At 51.3% G+C, this 14631-nt stretch overlaps 1 long non-coding RNA gene across 1 annotated transcript; it reads left to right on the forward strand.

Moving 5' to 3' along the window:
* Positions 1 to 10548: 10548 nt before the first annotated feature.
* On the forward strand, positions 10549 to 14029 carry LOC118175463. Its single transcript, XR_004754984.1, has 2 exons — positions 10549 to 11197; positions 11496 to 14029. It is a non-coding gene; the product is annotated as an uncharacterized LOC118175463 (long non-coding RNA).
* The last annotated feature ends 602 nt before the right edge of the window (positions 14030 to 14631 follow it).

Raw genomic sequence — 14631 nt, forward strand, 5'->3', positions numbered from 1 at the left:
ACATTTTGGCTGGCTGTGAACGTGTGGGGGAGACGCTTCAGTCTTCCCGAGGTGTGAAGAGCAGGCACGGCACCGCGATGCTGGTGCTCTCCCAGCCCTGTGGGGGTACTCGGCTTTGTCAAAAAGCTTCATCCCAGCTCAGCTACATCCCCCTTGCTTTATAAACCCCCTCTGCTTTGCCCCCGATCTATATCCGCCTTGTCTCCCTGGGGTGACGGCTGGCACCCCAGTCCCTCGCTGGGGAAATGCTGGGAAATTCATCGCTGTCGGCAGGGAGGTGGGAGGCTTTTCATAACTGCACGCACACGATCTGCTTCTTACACAGGCCTGAATCTGGATCGATGATCCGACCCGTCCTCTGAAGTGCCTTATCACAGCTATGACATTTTGGAGCTGCCTTCATTACAGACATCATTTGGTGCATCACTACAGACAGACTTGCTGGAGCGCTTCCACAGCTCCCATCCCTCCCAACAACGCAACATTTAGGGAAATTAAATCTGAAGTGTGTGTGTGACCATCCTTCTGATGGTCACCGGGGGCTTTGCTGGAATAAATAATGTTCTCTTCTGGTCTGGCTGGCCGGAGAGTTGCCTTCTCTCAGATCTTTCTGGCAGTGCTTATCATTTATCTGTTTGATTTTTAACTCCTTCCTCACTTCTCATAGAAACAGTTAAAGTGGTGAATGCAATTCTGCGGTTTGGTGACTTGGGTGACAGCCTCAAGAGAGAATCAGTGAAAAGGGCCCATTATGGTTATTTATTACTTGCTGTATGGAGGTGGTGGCAAGCCTGCAGGACTGAACTGCCTCCCTGTCTTGGCATATCGTCCTCCGGGACAGCATCGCCTGGGCTGGGCCAAGCAGAGGGGTTTTACTGCTGCTCGCCTGAAAGTACCTGTTTGGAGGATGACTAAAAAGCACTTTTCTCACTGCTGTCAGCTGGGCTCCTTTTAAGAGCAAGTTTTGCCCGTTCTGTTCTGACAATAAGAGCTGTAGCAGCAGGAGCCTCGTATTGCGCTTCCTGCAACAGGCCCCTGCTCGGCAAACACTGGTGTTAAGGAAGCACTTAAGCTAAGGCAGACATTTACGTGAATTTGGGAGCAGAAGCTGCAAAATGCTTCGAGACAGTACGGCTAAGCTCCCCTCCACAGCACAGCACTGAAATTCCCCTCTTTGGGGACAGGTCACATTTCATTCTGTAATTCAGTTTCCGAATACACAGAGTGCCTGCAACGGTGTCCCAAAGCATTCAGCACACCATTAATCTGCACCATAACCCAACCACCTGAAAGGCACCTTTTGGGGGAAGAAACAGCCTATTCCCTTCATACTGTTGCTTTTTTCCTCCCTATTCCCATTGCCTTTTTTTTCTTGTTCTTAGACTTATCCGCTGATATTGATCAGAGGCAGACCTTGAGGCGCTGGCTGCAGGTGAGAAAGGGCAGCACGGGGCTCAGCACCACGTGCAGCCTCCGTGCTTGGTGTTCGGTCTCCAGGAATGATGGAAATCATTGCTGTTGTGCAGGGATGCAGGAGCTGCCCCATGCCAGGGGTGCTGGTGCTGCCACGCCGGCGCAGAGCTGGGCTAGCTGGCTTTAATTGCGCTAAACCTCTGATTGATTTCTTTTTTTTTTTTCCTTGTAGCTCATTACCCAGCAAGTCATTTTAATTAACACCATCTAATATGGGTTGAGATGTATTTTGCAAATGTCAGCACTCTTATTTTTTTTTTCCCTGTAGACCAAATGTGGAAAGTTACAAGAGGACAGTGCTAAATGATTTCAGTTGATTTAGCAGTGGTAAAGCAAGTCGTTAGCAAAGTGCTTTATGAAGCCATAAATGTCCTTTCCAAGTCCTTTATGAGATTCCTGGGGAAAATCTGTTTGTCACAGAAGATTATGCACTGCACTGCTCCTCACCTGATGAGCACACGGACGTGAGTAAACACGGGGCTCGTGCACCTCGCCCTCGCAGGGCTGCTGTTACCAGGAGCTGATGCAGTGCAGACCCCGTGCAGCTCCGCTCCCCCAAATTCTGCTGTTTGTGGGTGCAACTGCAGGGAATGCTCTGAGCCCTCCGCCCAGACCCGTCAAGAGTGAGGTGGTACCAAATGAGGGTCGGTAACTCCTAAGAGCAAGGCCACTGATTAGCTGGGAGTTGGATAAAGTGCCTGATAAAGTCCCTGGCAAAGCTGCGCAGGCAGAGGCTGTACAGGAATAGGTGAGCAACCCTACAAAATATTCTTTCTGCACTCATGCCTTTGACAACATTGCGTCTTTCTTTCCATCAGTGTTCAGAGAAGAATATTAAAATTTTAAAAAAATAAAATAAAACCAGAGCATCTCTATTAGGAAGCTGACACAGACTGGAGCAGATGCTTCTGTAGCCCTGCTGAAATGTAAACCGCAGGAAAAAAAAAGCATGTTGAGAGTAAAGAATATGATGGAGGCAGTGACCATGGACTGCCTTGTTCCCCTGAGTCTTATTTAGCTTAGTTTTGGAGGCAATGTACTAAGTGATTTGCTGTTTCCAACTCACTCTGAGCTGCCAGATCCAGTCCGGTAAATAGCAGGCAAGTTTAGCGTACAAACGGCACATTCATAAACTGCAGGTTTGTGCAAGTGCTCCTCCTCCTCATTACAGGGGCTCAGCAGACTGTGCAAAACCATTGAAGAATTTCATACAGTGCTGGTCATGTCTAACAACACGTGTAGGTGTCTATTTTGCAGCCCATGTCTCTTAGATGCCCGGCGTGCTGGGCCTGACCAGGAAACACGGCAGGTGCAGCGTTGTTGCCTCTCCTCACCCACAGGTGCAAACTGATCCATAATATTTAACAGCTATTCAGCAGGCAAGATTTAATGCAGACTTAAAGCACCAGGCCTGTTTTTTTCCCTGTCTCCCTTACATTTGTACGACTTTCACTGGCTTCAGTTCAAGCTTCATTAGGAACAGACTATTACGCACAACAGCCGTGGATGTATGGCTCGTAACGAGTGCTGGGTTTTGAAGGCTTCCTCCTACTCTGTACCAGTGAGCCAATCTTGTAAGGCTGGTACTACATCATTTTTTTCATTATTATTATTTTATTCACTGTCTGTGAATAGTCTTTCTGTGGAAAGAGGCATGGAGCTGCAGGGTGCTGGGCTGCGCGGGGGCTCTGGTGCCTGCCCTGTGCCCGTGGATGAGCACGATGTGAGCCCCAGGCAAACCCCACTCGGGCTCTGATGGGGCAGGGACATGGCCCTGGGGACTGTCACCTCATGTCACAGCCCTCTTACTGTGCAGTCAGCCCCCCATGAGGACCACCTGTAATACCCAGATTTCAGCTTGGAAGCAGGTGATATTAAATGTTAGGGATTGGGATGAAATCCTAGAGATGCATTACCTCCCGGTAAGCCAAAGGCTGTATGCCCAAGGGTTATAATTGCATTGGTCTCCTCCGAACTGGCTGTTAGCACAGGCAGCATCCCCCTATAACTCTTTTCCTCTCCTCCCCATCCAGCTTCGTGCCAAGTTTCCTTGCTGGCACGCGCAGGCACAGCAGCCGCCCCTCAGCAAGGTTAGCTCCTCGCTCTGTGTCTCCAGTGGGCATCTTGGCTGCTCGCTGAGGCTCAGAGGTGAGAATCCCACCCTGGAGATGTACTTGGCATCAGCTTTGCCTTCTAATTGCTTCCTTAGGGGCACACATTTGCACCTCCGGATTTGTACCTGTGGGTAAGGGGAGAGCCGCATCGCCCCGAGAGCTTCGCCAGTACCTGCGATGCTCGTCTCCTCCTGGTCCTCAGCATTTCTCCTCCATCCTGGCTGCCAGCAGGTATGCTGATTTGGGGAGAGAAAAGGAGAAAAACATGTCACTGGTACGTTGGGAGACTAGAACTCATACATTTGGGGGAGAGGTGGTAACTTCCTTCAGGGAAAAATGTTCCCTGAGAGCTATAAATGGATCCTTTCTCTGGTTTACTCCATGGCAATTACTTCCACGTGGCCAGCAGAAGTAGGATGATCAGTAAATATTTTAGGCTTTCAGTGAGCTTGGTTTATAGCTTGTCTTAGCACCAAGAGGAGAACTGCAGACCCAGCACAGAAAGGTTTCCTGGCTGGCCTTTGTAATGTAAAACTGATCCCTTTGCAATAAAACGCAGGAGCCGGAGTCTCTGCACCTGAAATCTCTGCAGAATTTGTTTTAGTAGCTGATGGGAGGGGGCCAGGTCCCACTGGCGATGTGGTAGGTAGGGAGACACTGAAATATCTGGCAATGAAAGCTCCTTTCTGGTCGGAGGTGGCTGCAGCACCAGAGTGGAATGATTTAACCAGGAGTGCTGCTTCCTCCCAGGCCATTGCAAGAACTCCCTCATTTAGCAACCCTGAGCCGTGTTTTGCTATCAGTGAACACACCTGGCCCACTGGAAACTTGTGAGCTCTTGGCTAGGGTGGGGTGGGAGGGGAACAGCAAGGGGATGACCCCACGGGGCAGCCCGAGCCAGGGCCACGAGGCTTTAATCGCTGGGGATGGCAGCGTGGAGGGATGAGCAGAGCAGATGAGCCTGTGCGTGCTGTGGGCTTGTAAAACACCCTCACAAAAGTGGTAAAATGTGGGCAGCTGCCCACCCTCATCCAGGGGGTTTGACTCATCTCACCCTCGCAGCGTGGCGTTGGCATGTCCAAGACATGAGGGAGGTTGGAGAAATGCGTGTGAGGCCAGACAAGGAGAAAAAAAGAAAACTGGAGGAACTTTCTCCCAGCATCAGCACTTCGGGAGCTGTGGGTGAGACATGCAAATGAGTTTGATTCATCGTTCTGAGGGGAGTTGGATGCACTTAATTTATTCTTAAGCCTCCCTGTAGCACTTACATAAAGCTGTGTGGATGTGTGCCATACATCCCTTCACCCCGAAACCCCAGGACGGGCAGGTCAGTAAGCAGGTCGCAGGGTGTTTGACTGCAAGCCCACAGCACGCCCAGCTCTGCGCTCCAGGTCTGGGGAGCATCTGCTGCTCTGCAGCCACGATCATCCTGTGAGCACTTTGCTTTGCAGTCCTCTGCTTCGGCTTGCCTGGCTTGTGCTACATGGACTGGGACCTGGATCGGACCCAGCCTTCCCAACACCTGGAACTGGCTGCTGATGATGTGAGGAGACCAAGGAGGAGACCAAGGAGCAGGTCGGAGACGCTGGGGAGGGAAGGGGTTAAAGCACCTTCCTCTGGGCAAAGCCTCTGCAGCTTTTCTCCTCATAGACAAGCCTGAGTCAGGTGTGATGAGTAACATTCACCACTCTTAATTAAATACCAAGCCATTACCGAGGAGGCTGCAGAAGTCTGGTGGAAGAGAAGCGTTTGGGGATCTCCCTCCACCTTTAGGTTATGCAAGTGTTCTGGTCCTGCCCCTTTGAGGCTAGGGTTGTTAACAAAGTATTTCTATTTTTTTTACTTGGCATTTAGAGAAGGTTGCCATTTCTTGGGGTCTCCGTATCCAGACTTTGACTTCTTTGTGTACACAATCTCATTGTCTAGGGGTCAAGGTGAGGCAGACGTGCTGGATGTGGCTCTGGTAAGGAAGATGGGCCGGTGCTTGCAGGCGGTGCTGAGTGCCGTGGGGGGAAGCAGGGGGAGGCAGCAGCTGCTCTCCTCCTCTGACTGCAATGGGGATGAGAAACCAAAGCACGACTCCTGCTTCTGGCTGTGAAGCCCTTGGTTTCCATAGCTTTTAATTCTGTGTGTGTTTTTACCAAACCAGCGTAATTCCAGCTACAAGAAGCTGGTGCTGTTTCAGGCGTCCCTGTGAGGGCTCATCGCCCGCTCGTGTTCTGCACAATCCTGAAGACTTGTTGACAAGATAACTATTTTTTTTTTAATTTATTTTTTTCTTGCTGTGGGGAGGATCAGTTTTCCCTTGTGCAAAATCACAGTCTTGACTCACTCTGCCATGCTTCCTCCTGTTTCTTCCATCTGCCGGTGCTCGGGCAGAGCTGGCAGCGCTGCCTGCCTTTTGCTCCCCCTCCTTGGCCGGCACTTGCCCCCGTGCCGCAGCGAGCGCTGAGCATCCTCCTGTGCAGTGCCCATCTGCAAGGTCAGGAGAAGGTACCTGACGTCCTAGGGGAGTTTTCTCACCTTCGTACACATGCAGAACCCTGCATGGCTTCAGCTGATGGATTTGGGGTGTTTGTTACGGGTTTTATTGCTCAGGTATCTGTGTGCTGCCAGCCTGGGTTCCCCCTTGGCTCCAGCTTTAGGGGCAGGCGTGGGGCTCAGCCGCCTTCGCCCCCCCAAGCAGCTGGGTTGTTGAAATGAGCTGAGCCCCTGAGGGGTTGTGGGGACGGGTGCTGGCCCCAGGGGGATCTGCTGGGGGTCAGAAAGCAGCCAGGGGGGGCTTGCACCTCAGTCTGTCCCTGTGCACCTCCAGCAGCTGCTCCCTGCTGAGAAGCAGCTGGGAACAAAACTCAGATTGTGGCCGTGGTGGAGCTGTGCCCTGGCAGCACAATTCCTGGGCTCCACCGGGCACCCAAAACACCGAGCGCTGCCCTGCTGCTGCTCAGAAATGCTCTGAACCCGGCCCAGGCAAAGCAATCGTGAAGAAATTAGATTTAACAAATCCTTGCTGGGTGTTTTCCTCCTTTGTTCCTCTCTTTGTTTCTGAGCCATTAGCTGATTCACGGGTCATGCTTCTCCACCTTTGCTCTGACACCGCCGAGGCTAACACGAGAGCTTTTCTAAAAGTGAAATATGTGAGACCCGAGTACCTGCCTTTCCCTGAAGCTGTGGGCTTAACAAAATCTCTGAATACCGTATAACCCACGATTAACAGAGCAACCATGATCAAAGCAGCTGTGGGCAAATTATTTAACCTCAAAGAAAGGCAGGTTCAGGCTGGGCTGAAGGAAAAATTCCGGCTGAAAGAGGTGCACATGCTGGCAGGGATTGCAGGGGAGGGAAGGATGGCAGGGCTGGGGTGGCAGCCGAGCTCCCAGCGCCTTCGCCTTCCTGATACTAAACCCTAACAACTCTCTATCCCTCTGCGTATGTGAGGTGAGCATTCAGGGTGTGTTTAATGAGAAACAATTAAAACGGAGCGCTTCCTCTGCAGAAGAATCCAGCCGGGGTACCTGGGTGAAACTCCAGCTCCGTTGGGCCTGGCCACGGTGGGCAGGGGCAGTGCCACCAACGGGGCAAAATCCTGCCCCAGCCGAGCCCCAGGTCTCTGCCTTCATGGCCGTGCTGTCCTTTTCAGGCACTCAGCCTCAGATCTTGTTGGTTTTTGCTGTAAAAACCCCACAAAAAGCAGACGAGGGACCAGCCCCCGAGGCCTGAGCTTGATTTAATACTAATCGCTGCAAACATCCAAACTGTGGCTGGGGCTGGCTTTAATTAAAATGACAAAATAGGGGAGCCGTGGGGATGAATTACTGAAGGAAAATGTTATATTTCCCTACAGCTAGTTTAATTAAAGAAAAAAAAAAGGCATCAGGCGTGACGGGCCACCTTTGCTTTGTCAAAAGTAGCGCAGGCAGGGCTGGCACGGATACAGCTGGCGGTGGCATCCCAGGGGGGTCCACGTCACCCGAACCAGTCCCTGTGTTATTAAAGCCTTGTTTCCAGCTTGAGTCCCCTCCAGTGCATCCACTTGGCTGGCCTCGCTGCATTTTTTTTCCCTCGCTGCCCCTTTATTTGAGCCTGGGGGAGTGCTGGTTTAAGCCAACGACATCTGAAGATGCTGCGTTTGGCCCTGCTGTCCTTTCCATTCGCGTGCGCGTCGTTTTGATGACCTGACCGCCCGCGGCCAGTCTTTAATTTTGGGGGGGGGGGGGGGGGGGGGGGGGTCCCCTGTGTCTGGCTGTGCTGGTGGTTGAGGCGAGGTGGAGGTTGTCAGCCCTGCTCCTGCACAGCCCCCTACCATGTCCTGTACCCTCTGCATCGCCCAGCAGCCCCCAGCTGCCCTCCCTGTGTGAGCAGGTGCATTTTCCATACCCAAAGTCACCAGGGGCTGGTGGAGCCTTTGTTCTCCCTACTTGCTGGTAGAGCCCCACCACCTCTTTCCACAGCTGCTTTTTGTTTCCTTTTCAGAGCAGCAAGTGTCCGTGGATAAACAATTCTTGACCTGCGCTTTGACACGCATTCAGCTGAACTCCGGCGCCTGATCTCTCTAGCTCCAGAGATTCCTGCTCTCCTTCTCCTATTAAAAATATCTCTCTCATAGCAAGTATTTGCTTCTCGCCCAGCTATTGAGCTCCCAGGGTCAGCCGGGCCCTCATTAAACGAGCCCCCACGGCACAGCCCATCTCCTGCTCTCCCCGGCTTTGGCAAACCAGAGCACGCCTCCACCGCCGCCGCTCGCCTCAGGTCTCTCCCGAAGCCCTAAGGCATTTTGATGTTTATTGATTGCTGATTTTCATCCGCGGTGGTGGCCGAGGAGCTTTGTCTGGTGCTTGGATTAAAGAAAACTTCGGCGAGAATCAGTCAGCACGTCGGATGGCACGGGGCTCCTCGTGGCTGTTGTACCCCACCGAAGAATTAAGTCACCCCCCGTGTCAGCGCACGTGTGGCCATGCAGATAACCGTGCCTGCAGATAGCTGTGCAACCATGGTTACAGTCTTCTGGGGGCGAGGATGGTTGGGGCAGGCTGCAGGGTTGGCTCTGTGCTTCAAAACACAAAGGGGAACCCGCCAGGGATGGCTCTGTCCTGCTCGGTGCTTGGAAGCTGGTGCTGAGGGCACGGAGCAGCTGCAGGGCGCTTTTTGCACGGAGGGCGAAGCCAACACCACGTGGAGCTGCGAGGGCTGGCCACCGGTTGATTCACCACGGGGACAGTGGTGCTGAGCCGGGTTGATAAGGAAGCCCGGCTTCCAAATGGAATTAAATAATTATTCTCACTTTCTTTGACTTCGGGAGGATCCTATTAAAGAAAAGAGCCTGGATTACCGGCTGGCTGACATTTTCCGCTGAGCCTGTCTCCAGATTGGATTTAGCTCTTTTATCTCCTAATCCCCAGAGCTTTTTAATGTAGAAAGTAATGGCATCCAAAGGCAAATTTAATTTTGACAAGTAATCTGACTTCCTTTCCTTTTCTGGAGTCGGGTTTTAATCCTGTTTGCTGTCTGAAGCTGCATTATGTAGATGTATTTAAAATCCTTACTCCTCTAAAATCTTCCATAGAGGGAAAAAAATTAAGTGACACTTTGCCAGCCTGGAAGCAAGGACTAGTTTTTTATCAAACGTTTCAAAACATTTCCTGCTTACAACTGCTGGAGTTTTTAAGCTCTGCATTACGCTGAACTTTGCACTGCGCTTCTGGAAAGAGCTCATCAGCAAATGCAGGTTTTTTGGTAAAAAATGAATCCAGTGCCTGGCCCTGCTGCCACTGAAATGTGGGGCTGAGCTGCAGAGGATGGTGGTAGCAGAGGAGCAGGTCATCAGTGGCTTGGTTGGGGAAAGTTTTCTTCCTGTTGCTCTATTACAGGTGTAGGAATCACTCAAATTGTGAAGATCTGGGGTCTCATCCAGCCGTGGAAGGAAGGTTGGGTGCGGAGCTGGGGAGCCCTCAGGGTGATGTCCTTCTTCCACCAGTGTGCTCCAGGGATGAGGATGGTCCCTGCCAGGTGTCTGGAGCAGCATTTGGCATCAAATGTTGCAGAAGAAAATAAAACTAAATCACAAATAAGGGGTGCGATAATGGAGCTCCTCATCTCAGCAGAGAAAATAGAAAATCCCGTTGTTATTACATTTCTCCAGCTCCAGGCCCCACAGAGCCACGTCTAGATGATCGTTGGCTATTTCCAACAGCGACACCTCACCCACTGCCACTGCCCGCTCCGAGTGTACGGTTTCCCTGAAAATATCAATTGCAAATAGGGTCTTCTCCTCCCAAGAAAATCGGTAGTTATTGACTGGGGACTGTTTTCACTAAAGGCCATAAAACGCAGAACGTCCCTGTCACTCCACAGCCCCTCAGCTGATGGTTCATTATTCCAGCACGTAAACACCCGACTCCTGCGGGTGCAGCTCGAGGCATTGATGGAATCTTGCTATTAAATAAAAAAAATGAGCGTCTGTCTCATCCTAGCCCGGTTAAAAAAAAACAACCTCGGCAGAAGAAGGGATTATGTATAAATACATCTATTTGCAAATGTCAGCTTTGAAATAGGGAGAGAAACATGCAGCGGGGCTGTTGGCCATGCTTCTACTCATATCCCCGCCTTATCATCAACACACACCCCATAACCCTGGCAGGGCCATAAACTGAAGGGTCGTCGTCTTTGTAGCTGGCTGGAAGGGGGTGCTGGGGGACCCCCTGCTTTGACCCTTCCCCACTGCGCTACAGCACCCTGCAAGCTGAGGGCCAGCCGACACCTCCACCTCCTGCCAGAGAGCCTGGGTCCATCGTGGCTTTATTGCTCGGCCTCCTTGGGGCCCTGCAGGATGGGGACTTGCAGATGCCATCCCCACGGGATGGGGATGTACAGGCAAGCCCTGGCAGCCCAGGTGGCAGCTCAGCTCCTGGAGCAGGGCAGGTGGGATTTGCTCGTGTGGCTGACGTCCCCTAGCAGCACGCTGTTCTGAACTTTGTGTCGGTAATTATGATGCGCTCAGGAAATGTGTCTTTCCAGGAAATAAAGATCAGCTCAGCCCAAGCACCACGTAAGCCTCATTTCTTTCATACGGCAGATTATGTGGGCAGGAAATGTTGTCACTCTTTACCCTGTGGATGACTGATTCCAGACCTGACCAAGTGCAGGCAAGCACATCTCCTTCATCTAAATGATCCGGTGAACGATCCAAATGATCTGACACTGAGAAAAAGGAGAGAAGGGAAAACTGTCCCAGTGTTGCTGGATGAACCTAACATTTTTTTCTGTTTTCAGCAGGGTGTTTCAGATCAGAACGGGGCAGGCTGCGGATCAATGCACAGGTGACTTCTCTCTAGCAGGTGTTTTGTTCCCAGTAAGCCAGGTTTGTGCCTTGGGATGATTCACTGCGACACCTGAATCCTTTTTATCAGTGGTGGGCCCAACCCACAACTTTCTGACCCCATTTTTTCCAAAGCTTTTTGAGCATATTTGAGTTCAGCCACCCCAGTTCCATAACCAAACAGTCTCCCTGTGTGATGTGTTCATTTACCAGTCACCGTGGTGCCTTCGTTAGACTGCGTCCACAGTCTGGAGGGAAGGGAGGAGGTCAGGTTCTGCAGGAGGGATGCAGGAGGGTACCAGCTTTTTTCCAGTAATCTGCATAATACTTAAAATACTTAAAGCTCATTATAGAAATAACCCATTTTATTATTATTATTACTGTTGTAATAGTTGGGCATTGGTATGAACTATTTATTTTTAATCACACCTGATTTGTCACATCAAAACTCAAAGCTCCCAAAACACCTTTGCCAAGAGTGATCCGATCCAAACTGTACGCAGGAATATTATGATGGATTTGTGGAGGTGACTTAGGAGAGTGGTAACTAAAATAACAATTCTGCCTTATACCATCCCGGTTTGTATTCTCAGGAAAGGGAGCGGAGAGGATTTAAGCTATATTAAGATTTCAGCACATCTGCAGCAAATGGAGAAGCGCTTCCACCAGAAATGTGAGTGTCAATCTTGCGGAGGGAAAACACAGAGGAAATGAAACCTCCTTGATAAAATGGATAGGAAATATAAACTTTTTACAAGTGTCATGAGCAGCCTCTTAGGCAAAAACGGAGTGCCAGCCCCACACTCCCTCCCCATCCAGCAGCTCTTTACCATGGGGTACATGTGCATTTGTGGAAGTTTCCTGGTTCAGATTTGCACTGTGTGTCTGGCTGCAATACCTTGTGCCACCCGGCTGGCAAATAGCATCCTATTCTCCCAAATACCTTTCCAAAATATCCTATCCAGTGGCAAACTCCTCCTACCCGTCTGCATTGCAGGACTCTGGTGAGGCTCCAAGGTTGGAGAGGATGTTGGCTTTAGGGACAGCCGGAGACGGAAGGGAGGCAGCCAGAAAAAAAATACAGTCGCAGCCAAGCAATATGCCTGTTTTCCCACTTCCCCCCTGTCTTTCGCTTTAATATTAAAGTAATAACAGCGCATTATGCAGAAGTGAGAGATGCCTCTCGGGACTGGGCTTTTGCCATGGGCAGACTGAAGGGTGATGGGCACACCAGAAACATCGCCGTGTGTCTGGGAGCCAGCGGCAGGCGTCCGAGCCCGACCTCTGCATCCCAGCCTTGCAGGGAGAGCCTCAAAAGGAAGACAAGCAACCTGCCTCCCTCTGCCTTGTTATTAATAACCAAAATTTGAATTCATATTAGCCTTCTGTAAAACCCTGCTAAGGACATGCTGAAGTCGGGCTTTACAAATTTCTGCAGGATCCCTTGGGAGCAGCAAAAGCCTCTGAAGAAGCAATATCTGGATGGGAAACTTATGTCCTCCAAGCTGGCAAGTTGTAACACCGACACAGCTCGTTCCTGTAGCTGCAAAGCTCTGCCTGCAAAAGGTACAGAGCCCCTCCTCCCCCCTCGTTATTTAACAACTGGCCCTGATTTACGTGGCTCATTAATGCGGTGGTAACACCGACACACACGTTCCCAAATAAACCAGAAGGTTTATACTTGACCTGGGCCCTCTGCTCTCTGCAGCTGCCCCAGAGGATTTGAAGAACAGTGATTTGAAGTGATTGCATCGGGTAAGGCCGTTACACAATGCAAATACAGGCGGACGCCAGCATTTAATTTTTAAAAACCGCTGCTATTGGAGAGCCTTTGAGCCAGGGACAACACCAGCCCAGCTCCCTTTGCAGGCTTGGCTCAGCCTCACCCCTGCAAATAGAGAAGCGAAGCAGGACAAGTTTCATACCAAAAAGGTTTTTTCCTATGGCCTGGATGGGTTTGCTCCAAACTGTCCCCTTCTCCTTCACCCCCATGGGGTGTTGCTATCCAGTTGGGGGGGCAGCAGCAATGTGGGGTGGCCCTGCTCTGCTCACCCCCCAGCAGCACAGACAAGCCCTTGGCACACTCCAAGCCAGCTTTCCAGCAGCGAGCACATCAGGCTCAGGGTCAAATGGTAAGGGTGATTATTTGTCGCCCGCGGGTGGGGTTTTTATTGCTCTATTTTGAGTATTGCAGAGTGAGGGGAATAAAAGGAGAGGGTTTAAGCTGACGATTACACAATAAATGGCAGCATCCCTGCTAATGTGCTGAGTGCCTACAAAGAGCTGCTAGTCAAACACCCATAAAGGTTTGCTCTGGTGATGTATATAACCTCCTGCCTTCTGCAAATGGCTTAACTCCATCGGCTCCTAGCTCATTCCCAGGCAGGCGCTGAAATCCCAGGAGCTGGAGCACGGAGGCACAAGGGGACAGGACGAGTCCCTGGGGACAGGACAAGTCCCTGAGGTCCCCTCCTGCCACCGAGACCACCACGCTCAGAGCTGGCCTGTGGGGAAAGGAAGCCTGTGAAAACAACACCAGCAGGAGGTAAGCTTGCTGAACACACCGGGGAACAAGGCAGTGAGACTGCTCCTGGATTCTCAGGTGACAAAATTTCCCCAGGGTACCCCTTCGGATGTCTTTGTGAAAACCTTTCCCTCTGCAAAGAGGCTTCCAAAAGCAACAGGATGGGGACAGAACCTCCCGGGACCACAAACAGGTCTGATTCCAGGGATGCAGATGTCGTCCTTGCCTTTGCCACCCCAGACGAGAGCTGGACCCCAGGAGGTGTTAACCCCCCCCGAAACCAGCACCCCTTTATATCCGACAGCCACCCCCGCTAACGAATCCATCCTACACCTGGCAAGGCTTTCCGTGCTCCACACAGCTCTGCCCATCTGAACGCCTTACATACTAAAGGAATTACTGCAGTTGCTCTTTCTGGCTCCCCAGGCACCAGGAACCGTCTCTGGCCGGGTTGGCAGGCGGCAGCGCTTCCTGGGGAAGCAGGAGAAGCAGCCCCGATGTGCCAGCCTCTGTGCCAGCAACGCCCCCGGGATCTCTGGCACCATCCGAGGTGGAGAGGAAGAGAAATTTTAAGGATATTTCACTGGGATTGCAAAATAATAATAATAACGGGTTAGGTAGAAAAAGACCCAAGTAAAAGCCCCCAGGATTGCTCCTTTGCTCCCTATATGAAGGGACTGGTTGGAGCCTGGGATGGTGAAAGTCTTCTCTGACCCGATGTCTGTGCAAGGAGCTGAGACAGAGAGATGTCCCGGCTTCCCCTTGCAACTCTCCAAGCTGTCAGCAGTCCTGGGAGGACACAAACAGGTGGAGAAAAGCAGATCCTGGTGGGTCCCCATGGGGAGCAAGCCTGGGGAGCGCAGGGATTGTCTGCAGCAGGCTTTGGCTCGGGCTGCAAGGAAGCAGTGAAGGTTTTGTGAAGGTTCAGAGCAAAGTGAGGACACGGAAGCTCTTCTCAAAATGCCCCTGTGGACCTATTAATCGCAATATTGGATCTTTTGTCTTTTCTAGCAGGTTCCTAGCAATACGCATGCAGCCAGCTTGGCTGTGGGTTTGTTTATTTTCCAGCTAATGGAGCAGCAGGATCAATTCCAGCTAACAAATCTGGGAATATCGGAAAAAAATGATGTGCGATTCCCTTGGACAACTTGTGTCATACACCTCATAGATGGTTATTAGCAGCAGTAGGATTAATGCAGCGATAT

Source organism: Oxyura jamaicensis, chromosome 17 (genome assembly GCF_011077185.1).
Source record: "Oxyura jamaicensis isolate SHBP4307 breed ruddy duck chromosome 17, BPBGC_Ojam_1.0, whole genome shotgun sequence".
In the NCBI taxonomy this organism is placed as follows: domain Eukaryota; kingdom Metazoa; phylum Chordata; class Aves; order Anseriformes; family Anatidae; genus Oxyura; species Oxyura jamaicensis.